Source organism: Anneissia japonica, unplaced genomic scaffold (assembly GCF_011630105.1).
Source record: "Anneissia japonica isolate Jap-2015-1 unplaced genomic scaffold, ASM1163010v1 scaffold212_len457575_cov179, whole genome shotgun sequence".
Classification (NCBI taxonomy): domain Eukaryota; kingdom Metazoa; phylum Echinodermata; class Crinoidea; order Comatulida; family Comatulidae; genus Anneissia; species Anneissia japonica.
In genome coordinates this window covers 308213-319168 of record NW_022758217.1, presented here as the reverse complement: position 1 = coordinate 319168, position 10956 = coordinate 308213, and the positions used below count along the sequence as shown (strand labels likewise).

The 10956-nt window shown below is 27.7% G+C and overlaps 1 long non-coding RNA gene across 1 annotated transcript in view; it reads left to right on the top strand.

Annotated features, from left to right (window-relative positions):
* LOC117125226 overlaps positions 1-1492 on the top strand; it is a 2354-nt gene extending 862 nt beyond the window's left edge. Inside the window, exons 2-3 of the long non-coding RNA XR_004448069.1 lie at positions 60-122; positions 251-1492. This is a non-coding gene — a long non-coding RNA (uncharacterized LOC117125226). The remainder of the gene's footprint in view (positions 1-59; positions 123-250) is intronic.
* The last annotated feature ends 9464 nt before the right edge of the window (positions 1493-10956 follow it).

The following is a 10956-nucleotide window of genomic DNA, read 5'->3' as shown; positions in this document are numbered from 1 at the left end:
CAATACTGTAATGACACCCTATTTCAGTATAATAACTGACTTGTGTATCTATTTTACAGGTATGATTTCATTGCTAGATGTGGCTTCAAAATGGTTGCGAGATTCACCTGATAATGATTACGGTACAGTAATACAATAATCTTTTTTTTAGATTGAAATATATAGCAGTAATACGTTTACATATACTGTATGATAGCATTTATTTCAACAATTATTTTGGTTAATTTTTAACATTTTTAAATATTTACAGATATGAAGAGAAGAGTTGACTGAAGGATACAAGAAACAAATGTCTTAAACAACATTCCACCACAATGAAAAATATATTTTATATTATATAATGATAAAAAATGAAGTCATCGCTCTGTGACGCCATCTACTGTGAACCCATCTGCTGAAGCCAAGATGTTTGTCAGATTTATTTTAACGTAATCAAAGTATTAGAAACGTGTCAATAATGTCAAAATATAAAGACAATATCTTTAATACAGTAATTCAAATACATAATTGATTGATGAATTAGATAGGCCTATGGTATATTTATTAATAAATTTATGCTGTATGCCGGCAAAGAATGGTAAATAGACGAGAAGCCTGGAGGAATTAGATAGGCCTATGGTATATGTATTAATAAATTTATGCTGTATGCTGGCAAAGAATGGTACAGAGACGAGAAGACTGGAGGTAAGTGGGTTGGTTATTTACTCAAAGATCTTGTAACAAAATAGCGCTCTCACCTATTTCTAAGCGTAATGCATTAAAGACTCGTAAAACTGCACCTTCTGCAAAAAATAAGACAAAGCAAAACTTATTTACTGTACTGAATTTTATATATGGCGCTCCCTCCAAAAATGTATTAGTACTCGTAATGCACAGAAAATTTTCATGAACTTAGAAAAAAAATTACAAAGCCAAATTTGTTTTACTGAATTTTATACAGTGCTCCCTCCAAAGTAAAATGCGAAGCCAAATTTTATATAGAGCTCATTACAAAAGCCTTATTTGCACACTGCACTAAAAACTTTCAACAATCTGGGAAAAAAATGGTGTAACTAAGCCCTTCTTTAACTGCCGACTGAAACTGCCCTGTGCAAAGAATAGTATGCAAGCCAATTTTGTTTACTAAATTAAGATATGGTTCCTCCAATAATCTGTTAAGTGCACTGAAAATTTCATAACTGGCAGAAAATTGTTTACTCTGTTTTATCTAGCACTCCTCCAAAACTTATTTGCATGCATAATGACCTGCGCGTTGCAAAAATACTGTTGCGAGTTGCAAGATCTTTGAGCTACACTGCATTAGGTGCCCCCTAAATTAAATGAGGGCGCTGTTGACGTAAAGTGCGCCCTCTATGGAGGTAGAGGACACTTTGATGCAAGCAGTCCCTCGTTTGATTTAGGGGGCGCTATTTAATGCAGTAACCCTCTGAAAAAGATAGGGATGTTATATAAACGATGATACAAGGAACAAATAAAGACGAGAGAATTTGAATCAATTTTGTGTCGTATTTATTTGACTAGCAAACTCTCTAAAAAAAAAAAAAAATGCACTTCTCCGCAACCCCTGCAGCCCCCACCAACAGGTTCACCTGACTCAACTACACAGCAAGTACTACCTCAAGTCATGCCCACTGCCAAGCAGCAAGAGTGCCCGAAGAAACCTGCGAAGTTCTGAATACAAGCTACAAGTCAAATGTAAATTACAAGATGAGTAAAATACCTGTGAGAACCCTATACCCAAGATGGACGACAACCCACGCAAGATCGCCAACCCTCTTCCCAATCTTTGCCAAGGATAGGAATTATATTTTTAATAATTAAATGATTAATGTCAAAGAATTTTCAAATACGAATAATTTTGAAATTAGATTAAATTTAGCATTATTAATGTTGCTAAATAATTATTTAAATGAACTAACATGTTATTTTATTAAATTAAATTATTTATTTGTTTAGATTGAATTTAGAATTGGCTGCTTAAGAATTAATTTTTTAGAATTATTTTAATGCAATTTTAAAATTAAATTAAAGAATTTAAGTTGGATTTTTTTTTTGTTTAAAAAAGCTTTAAATAACTAGTTTGTTTTGCATATATTTTAATTATTTTAACGCTAGTATTAAATAAAATTAATTTAAAATTTAAAGTTATATTTTATTAAAAGATTTAAATAATTTGGAAACAAATTTAGAGTATATTTATGTATTTTATTTATATATCAGAAAGTATGGGACTTAAACTGGCATCAGGATATAAATTTACAAGTGCTTTTGGTTGCCTAGATTACACTCAGGAAACAACATTAACTGTGCAGTACAGAACTAAATTTGGTTGCAAAGAATTTGATGTGGTTGGCACCTCTGGTAATACTAAACCTAAGCATCGTGTTCTGAACAGCAGCTCTTCAGCCATACCCTGCCTGAATCGATCGCTCTTTATATCACTGTTGGCACCAAATATTGCTAATTATAGGAGAAGTCATTTTTATCTATTAATTATTTAGTAAATAAATTAGTGTCAAGTATAATTGTATCTAAAATCATCCTATTAAAATCTATTAAAATCATTCTATTTTCAAATTACTGTATAATGTTTAAAATCTAGTTACAAAATTTTAAAAAATCATTAATTGCTTTTCTGTAATGTTTGTATTTATCATTACTTTATCTTCAAATCGTAAGACAAACCTTTAAAATGACTTAGTTGGGGTAGGATTTTTTGTTTATTAAGGTCTATATTTATATTGATTAAATGCTGTGCATGTATGATGTACTTTACCAAAGCAGAACTTTTAAAAGGATGTAAATATTTAAATTTTTAATTACCATATTTATTTGAATAAACACCCCCTCCAGAGCCTCATTTGGAATCATAAGCACCTCCCTCAAATTTTTCTAACCTGGTTGGGATTGATAAGTCTTTAAGATCACGCAACAACACATTTTGACTGTACTTTTGTGTTGTTATTCCACATTTACAGGGAAATTAAGAGGCGTTTATTCAAATAAATATTAGTATATAATTTTTTAAGAAAGTATTTTTACTATAATATTAGATTTTTTCATTATGTTTTACTTTTTAGTGTACATGTTAATAGTATACTACAGTATTATTATTTTTATTAACATTTCCATTTCAATAGTTATGTTTTCAATTTATGTTTATGATTCCTTAAAATCATGATTATTTTAGTACTTACATATCTTGAATATTTAATATTTTGAAAACTGTTTAAATGAAGAACTTTTAATCCGTAAGTTTACACATTGTTTTATATTACATGGGGTAGATTACATAAAACTGGTTTTGTTTTCCATTTATCTGTATTCCAAGTGCATTATAAGCAAATGTCATATGCACTATAAAGCAACTTGACCATTAACTGTTGCAATTACAATTATTATGTTAAATGTAATTTAATTTAATCATTTTAATTAAATTTATTTACTTTCAGCATTTAGTTATTTTTCTAATATAACTAATATTCTATATTTAATTGTGCCCATATTTTTAAGTATTAATTCTTAAAAGAAATTTGTGTATTTCAGTATTTTTCAAATTATTTTATTCAATAGTGGGAATATATATTAGACATAAGTGTTAATAAGTATTACCAATTTATTATACAGTATGTTGTTAGTCAATTTATCAATTTATTATAATTTGTGAACATATTACATCATCATGCCCTTATATGGGTAGATTACATAAAACTGTTTTGTTTTCTATTTTTCTATTTATTTGTATTCCAAGTGCATTATAAGTAATGTCATATTCTCTATAAATATTACTTCTTAAAAGAAATTTGTGTATTTCTGCAGTAGCTTTTAAATTTTTTTATTCAATAGTGGGAATATGTATTAGATATAATTGTTAATAAGTATTATCAAGTTACTATAATTTGGAATTTAATTTACTTTTAATGATTTGCTTTGGTAGAGCACATCACACAAACACAAAAGACTGTATAATATTGATTATTGATGGGTGATGTTGAAAATGTATAACTAATGTAATAGAAAATTTGGTTATTATTTGTATTTTTTTTCTTTTTATTTATTTGATAAAAAAATAACAATTAAAGACTTCTCCTTAATTATGTTTAAAACTATTTCCAATATATACCCTATCTAAAGAGTAACAACCTAACTTTACTTCTAAAATGTTATTGTCGAAATATTAAATTTAGTTGTGTGTGCTTCGTTTTGTGATATGATTTGCATTAATTAAAATATAAAGTTAAATTTATTTTAAATTACATTTTTTAATAAAATGTTTTAAATTTTATTATACATTTATTTTGTGTTCTATTTGAACTTGTTTAAGATTACAGACACATTTAAAGTTAGCACACATAGAAGTTAATTCTAAGTTGATTGGTTTAATTATTATTATTATTAGGTAGTCAATAATAAGCAGTTTTCGCCGCACGACCTTAACCTTAACGTTAGTACCCAACATGCAGCGCGATAGCTCCGCCCCTTTTGTAAACATGCGCAAACCCGTAACTAACGTGTCGAGCACTTAAAATCCTGAAATTAACGTACTCCGCAACGCAAGATGAATAAATTATGACGTCATCCCTTAAGGTTAACATCGTGCGGCGAAAACTGCTTATTATGTTAAATCAAAAATAATTATATAATTTTCAATCAATTAGAAATACTGAATTAAACTATATGTGTGCTGTATTTACAGATATATTTTATTATGCAAATAGAAATTGATTAATTTAAAATATAATTCTGTATTTATATTAAAAGCAACAGCCTATAAAATTAATAGTACCTAAAGGGTTGATATTTTAAATAATTTTTACATTTCAATATCTAAAAGTATGTAGTATTTATGTTCTGTAATCTTTTTAAACAATATTATTTCTAAACTTACACAATACATAGTGATTAATATTTGTTTAAAGTTAATTTTGAAATATTTTCCTAAAAACCCTAAGTGCGCCAAATAATTTTTGAATAATATTATCATTATTTGTATTATATTCCAAAGCCCATGACTAGATAAATATTTATTAATAATAAATTATTTCTATTTTTTAAGTTATATTTTTTTAATGATTTTATGCTTTTATTAAGTTAAATTAAAGTTAAAATTTTAAAAGTTATTTTATGATTTTCAATCAATCCAAAATACTATATTTAACAATGTGTGTGTTCTGTTTAATTTAGATATATTTTAATATGCAAATATAAATTTAATTTTAATTGATTAATCTAATATATAACTTTGTAATTATCTTTGATTATTATCATTATTATTATATTCCAAGGCATATTACTAGATAAATGTTTGTTAATAATACATTTATTCTTTCTGTTAAATTAACAGTATTATGTTCTAAAACTTTTAATAGTTTGAAACAAAAAAAATTAAAACAATTGATACAGATTTAATATTCATTGCATATTTTAATTTGTGAACAATTTAAAATTTTTTATTAGGTGACACATTAGGTGATGAAATGTTTATGAGAGTTGTATTTATTGCAGCAAGTCAATATGTAATTCAGTATTGAACAATTATTACTTGTTACTCTTTGTATTTAGCAGATTTACCTAGGCACATTCCATAAATATAAACTGTCCGTAGTGGCCAAAAGCTGTCTCTTATACACATCTAGATGTGTATAAGAGACAGCATCTAGCATGCACAATATCAAATTGAAACTATAATTATTTTTTTATTATTGTTACTAATTGCATTTAGTGGATTTATCTACCCTTTTTATGCTAGAAATCAGCCTTTTAATTATGTATAATTACATCTATACAATTTATTATACTACTATTTATGAAGGCATCTAGCATATGCATATCAAATTACTATTACTATTATCATCATTATTATTGTTACTAATATTTATATTATTATTCAATAATTTGGTGCCAACTCAAAAAAGCTACAATTCAGATACACATCGTGACAACAGAAGTACAACCTTGGCCCAGCTGGCATACTTTCCTAAACTTAGCGAAAAATATTAGCAGATAATGCCTAACCGCCAAAAGGAAAACAATATTCTTCTGTATACACTTAAAATGTCTCCTGAGAAAAATACCATGTTATTTTATTGAAAAAAGACCACAAACTGAAACCAGCTATAATTTTTAGTTAACTCCTTGGCATTGACGAGGTCGAACGTTTACACTGATGATGGTCTACCCACACAAGCTGACACCACGTCGGGAAAAGGATTCTCACAGACATTTTACCCACAAAGCAATTTACAAAGGAAATGTTAACTCGTAAAAAGAACTTTACAGAATTTCAACAAAGCAAACTCACCACTCAGCAGCAGCAACGAGCACAACAAGAAGTAAGTACTGCCACGCAGCCAAGCAGGATCAGACCATCGGTGTAATGGAGCATGCAGGAGGTTGCAGAGAAGTGCATTGTACAATGTTTTAACTAATCGAGAGAATACTGAAAACAAAAACCATAGCATGCATCAAACTACAAATTATTATAACAATTGGATAAAAGGTGGAATTTCAAAATTATTTTTTTTACATAAATTTACATACTGTAGTTATATAAAATAGTTGTTTTTCCAAAATGAATTTGATAATTGGATTAAAAGCAATTAAAATTTTGCAAATAATAAAGAAAATTTATATCAATTTACTTTTCTAATTCCAGGAAAAAAAAAAACACATTTTGAATTTATATAATAAATTCAAATTCAAATTCAATTTGTAAATTTAGAATTCTTGTTAATTTGGTATTGGATTTCAAAATTAAAAATTAAAATTTAACCATAATGTTTAAAAACAGAATTAAAATTTGAAATTTTTAAATATATTGTATACATCTATTTGAAATTCCACTTTAACAATGTGTAGAAAATTTCACTGTTAAATGTACAAAGATACCAGTTGTCTATCACGTGTTACGGATGCGGATGAAGGATTATCAACGAGAACTTCAGCTGCCTCACCAACCACAAATTCAGTGACGACTCGAGAATTGACAGTGGATCTGCAAAAACAAACAATTACAAAAAAATAAATAACTGAAGAGAAGCTGTTTCAGCACAAGTCTAATTTACAAGTTATTATTTTTTTAATTTAAAAATACAATAAATACAGTACCATCTCAAGCAACACCAGCAATTTTGCTTGCAGGCACATTCCATAAATATAAACTGTCCACACTGGCCAAAAGACCCCATATTTAAGATTTTATACATAACAGGAAATTGTTTTATGGGTGAGAAGGGCTGCCCATGTGCATAGCAAATAACCCACAGGGTAAAATAAAAATAGGCAAGGAGAATCTTGGCCACAGGCAGAACTGGTTGATTTTGCATGCGCCCACTGCCCGCAGTTTGAACACATGCACCGTGTTAAACAAACCTCACTGCCTGTCATCGGTACACAGTACATAAAATCTCAGTTTACACTACCTATATCAGTGATTTGTCAATGTGAAACATACAAATAAAAATCTCACCATCTTTACAAACATCTGGTTCTTCATCACTGTCATTGGGTGCCATCTTTAACTGCTCCTCCTCAACATCATCTGCATCAATATCGCAAGGTCGTGATGATGTGTGGTACCACTCAGTTGCTACTCTTCCCAACAATGTAATGCATTTTTTCTCAGTTAATTAGGCTAACTCATTTGTAGTTTGATGCACAAAATAAAAATGTGATGCATGACCATCTACTTGAAATTGTACAGCAAAATGCAATAATACTACAATTTAGAATGAAATTGTTTTACATTTAATCACACATTTTATTGTGTAGATGTGTATAAGAGACAGCATCTAGCATGCACAATATCAAATTGAAACTATAATTATTTTTTTATTATTGTTACTAATTGCATTTAGTGGATTTATCTACCCTTTTTATGATGTACATCTGTCTCTTATACACATCTAGATGTGTATAAGAGACAGATAATAATGTCTCAAATCGGTAGAAGGGCAGTTATATTACTCTTTTACTCTATATTATTTTATGATTAATTTACATTACTTTGATACATAGCCATATTTAGATAAGTCTATATTATTCATAAATATTATATTTTTATTCATATTCACTATTATTTAGAAATATTCTTATTTATAATTTAGTTATATTTAATTCTTAATTTTTGAATGAATGATATAATTTTACATTTTATTTATTTTCATTATAATTTATATATTTGGAATTAAAAATTTCAGGTAAAACTAAAGGCAAATATAATTTTAATCATGAATTTATTTACTTATAATTACAATGCAAAAAAATGAAATTCATAAAATTAATCACTATTATTTTAAATATAAATATATAGTTTAAAATGTTTTATATAATTTTATTCAATTTTTCAAACTGAGTTTTTTATATTTATAATTATTTTGTGGTTTTCATAATTGGTATAGAAATTTGGGGCTTCTGACAGTTAGAAAACAACATTATCATTTACATCAATAATATTAAGTTAAATTTTGTTGCAATTATTATTTTAAATTCTTACTTCAAACATTAAAATAATTAATCCCTTCAGCCAGATTTTTTGTGAGACAAAAAAAAAAAATTAAAACATTGTTTACAACGGAAGAGAAGAAAAAAGAACCTCATCAGCAAAACCAAAACAATTACATTTTAATTTGAAGTATTAAATTTTTTCAAAATTTTGTGAGATTATTAATTTCATTTTTTCTAATTGATTGAAATTTAGTTGGATAATTCATCCAAAATATTTGAATTTGTTTTGAACTTTTTCTTGGATTTGCAGCTGAATAACTACAATTTTATATTTATTTCGAAAAATTTTTTGTAAAAGTAAACCAAAAACTAATGAAAGTGAAATCATTACAATAATAGAATACTCAACCAGAAATTTGATATCAAATTATTTTAAATGAAATGTCTGTCTTGTTCCTTGCTAATGAGGATTTGAAAAATGGAGACATTATGTAATTACTCGAAAGCACAATTCATTAATGCACACACATGATTTGCTGTTTGTAAAATTTTGCAGCATAGCCAATTAGAAATATTTTGAACAATTTCAAATTTCAACGTAGATGTATAAATTTCAAATAAAATAAAAAATTTGGAAATTTAAAATTTAAACAATTTATGTTGGTAGTAAAATCATGACATGTAATTACTAGGAAAAACAAGGAAGATTATTAAGATTTTCCCTCTATAGGATGTTTTGATCCTTCATGGGAGTAGATTAACACTAGGGAAATTTTGCTACAAATATTCGATCAAAAGTTTAAAGATCTTACCAGAAATTTTTGAAAACAAGTGTAATTAGTTTGTCTTCATTTTCCAAAGTAAAATTAATGTTATAATTATAAACAATAGATATACATACACCTTTCCACGAATTATATATCAAAACATGAAAAAGGAGAATCTTATTTCCTCAAATACAATTTTTAAGAATGTTCAATTAAATTTTAAAAGATTTGTTGTGGTAAATAACTTGTCATACCAAACGAGAGATTTTTTTTAAAATTAAATGCTATTGAATGATTTAATTATGTAAACAAAAATTGTGTTCTCCTTTTCCATATTTGGTAAATATAATGTACAATACATTTTATAACAAAAGAAAATATTCTACCTATCAGAAGTACCACAATGTCATCTGTTATTCAATATATTTATAACACAAGTTTTGTTGTGTTTTTTTGAATTGACCAATTTAAAAATGTATACTACACAAATTAGATGTTTATTTTATCCAAATTATAAAGCACAGTGATGAATTGTATTTAAGCAAAAGAAAAACATCAATTTGAAAATATATATATAAAATTTTCCCAAATTCAATTTTGAATAAGAATGACAGTGCTTCAGATAAATTTACAAATTTACAGTTAAAACCTATTTAATCATCAACACTTTCTTTAAAACATCACTTAATCTAGATTTTAACAACATATGAAAATGGAAGAGAATAATTTACACATATTGTAGCACAAGAGGGATATTAGAAGTAAACATTTCTTAATTTCGATTGAATTAATGTACATCATGCCACAACATGAATTTTAAGGGACCTATCAATTTTATAACAATAAAGAATTCTGAATTAATATTTGTCTCAATGAAAATGAAATATTTTCCAAAAATAATGACATACTTATACTAACTTTCTCCATTTTCATATTGTTGATAGTGAATAAAATTGCTCTGAAATGAAAAATTGGCAAAAAGCATACAATGACAATTGAATTGAACATTTCCTACTATTCAGAAATTGTTTACAATTAGAGTTTTATGCCAAAAAAGCTAAGAAGTAACATTGTTTTTAAAATCTTCACTGTGTTTTTGACAAGGTTTTTGATAGGTTACAGATTTTCGGAAATGTTCAGTTTCAATTTAAATTCTAAAGACTTTCATTTCAATGACTCAACTCGGGCTGTGTGGAAACCGAATGCTTATCATCATCAGTGGTGTGGTATCATGCACCATTGGTCCTCACAAGTGGTATGGTATCTTGCACAATTGGTCCTTATCAGTGGTGTGGTATCTTGCACCATTGGTCCTCATCAGTGGTGTGGTATCTTGCACCACTGGTCCTCATCAGTGGTGTGGTATCTTGCACCATTGGTCCTCATCAGTGGTGTGGTATCTTGCACCACTGGTCCTCATTAGTGGTATGGTATCTTGCACCATTGCTCCTCAGCAGTGGTGTGGTACCTTGTACAACTGGTGGTATAGTGGTGTGGTATCTTGGCACCATTGCTCCTCATCAGTGGTATGGTATCTCGACTTCCTCATCAGTGGGATGAGAATGAAATTTAAAAAAATGTAGAAAGCTTTCTAAAAAATATAAACTTGTACATGTACAAAATATACACAAAGAAATATACCAGGATGAAAGTGTAAACAATGTTGTAAGATTAGATACTAAAATTTCCAAAAGGGAGTGAGCAGAATGAGGTAACTTGCAAACTGTACTGTACTGTATACAGG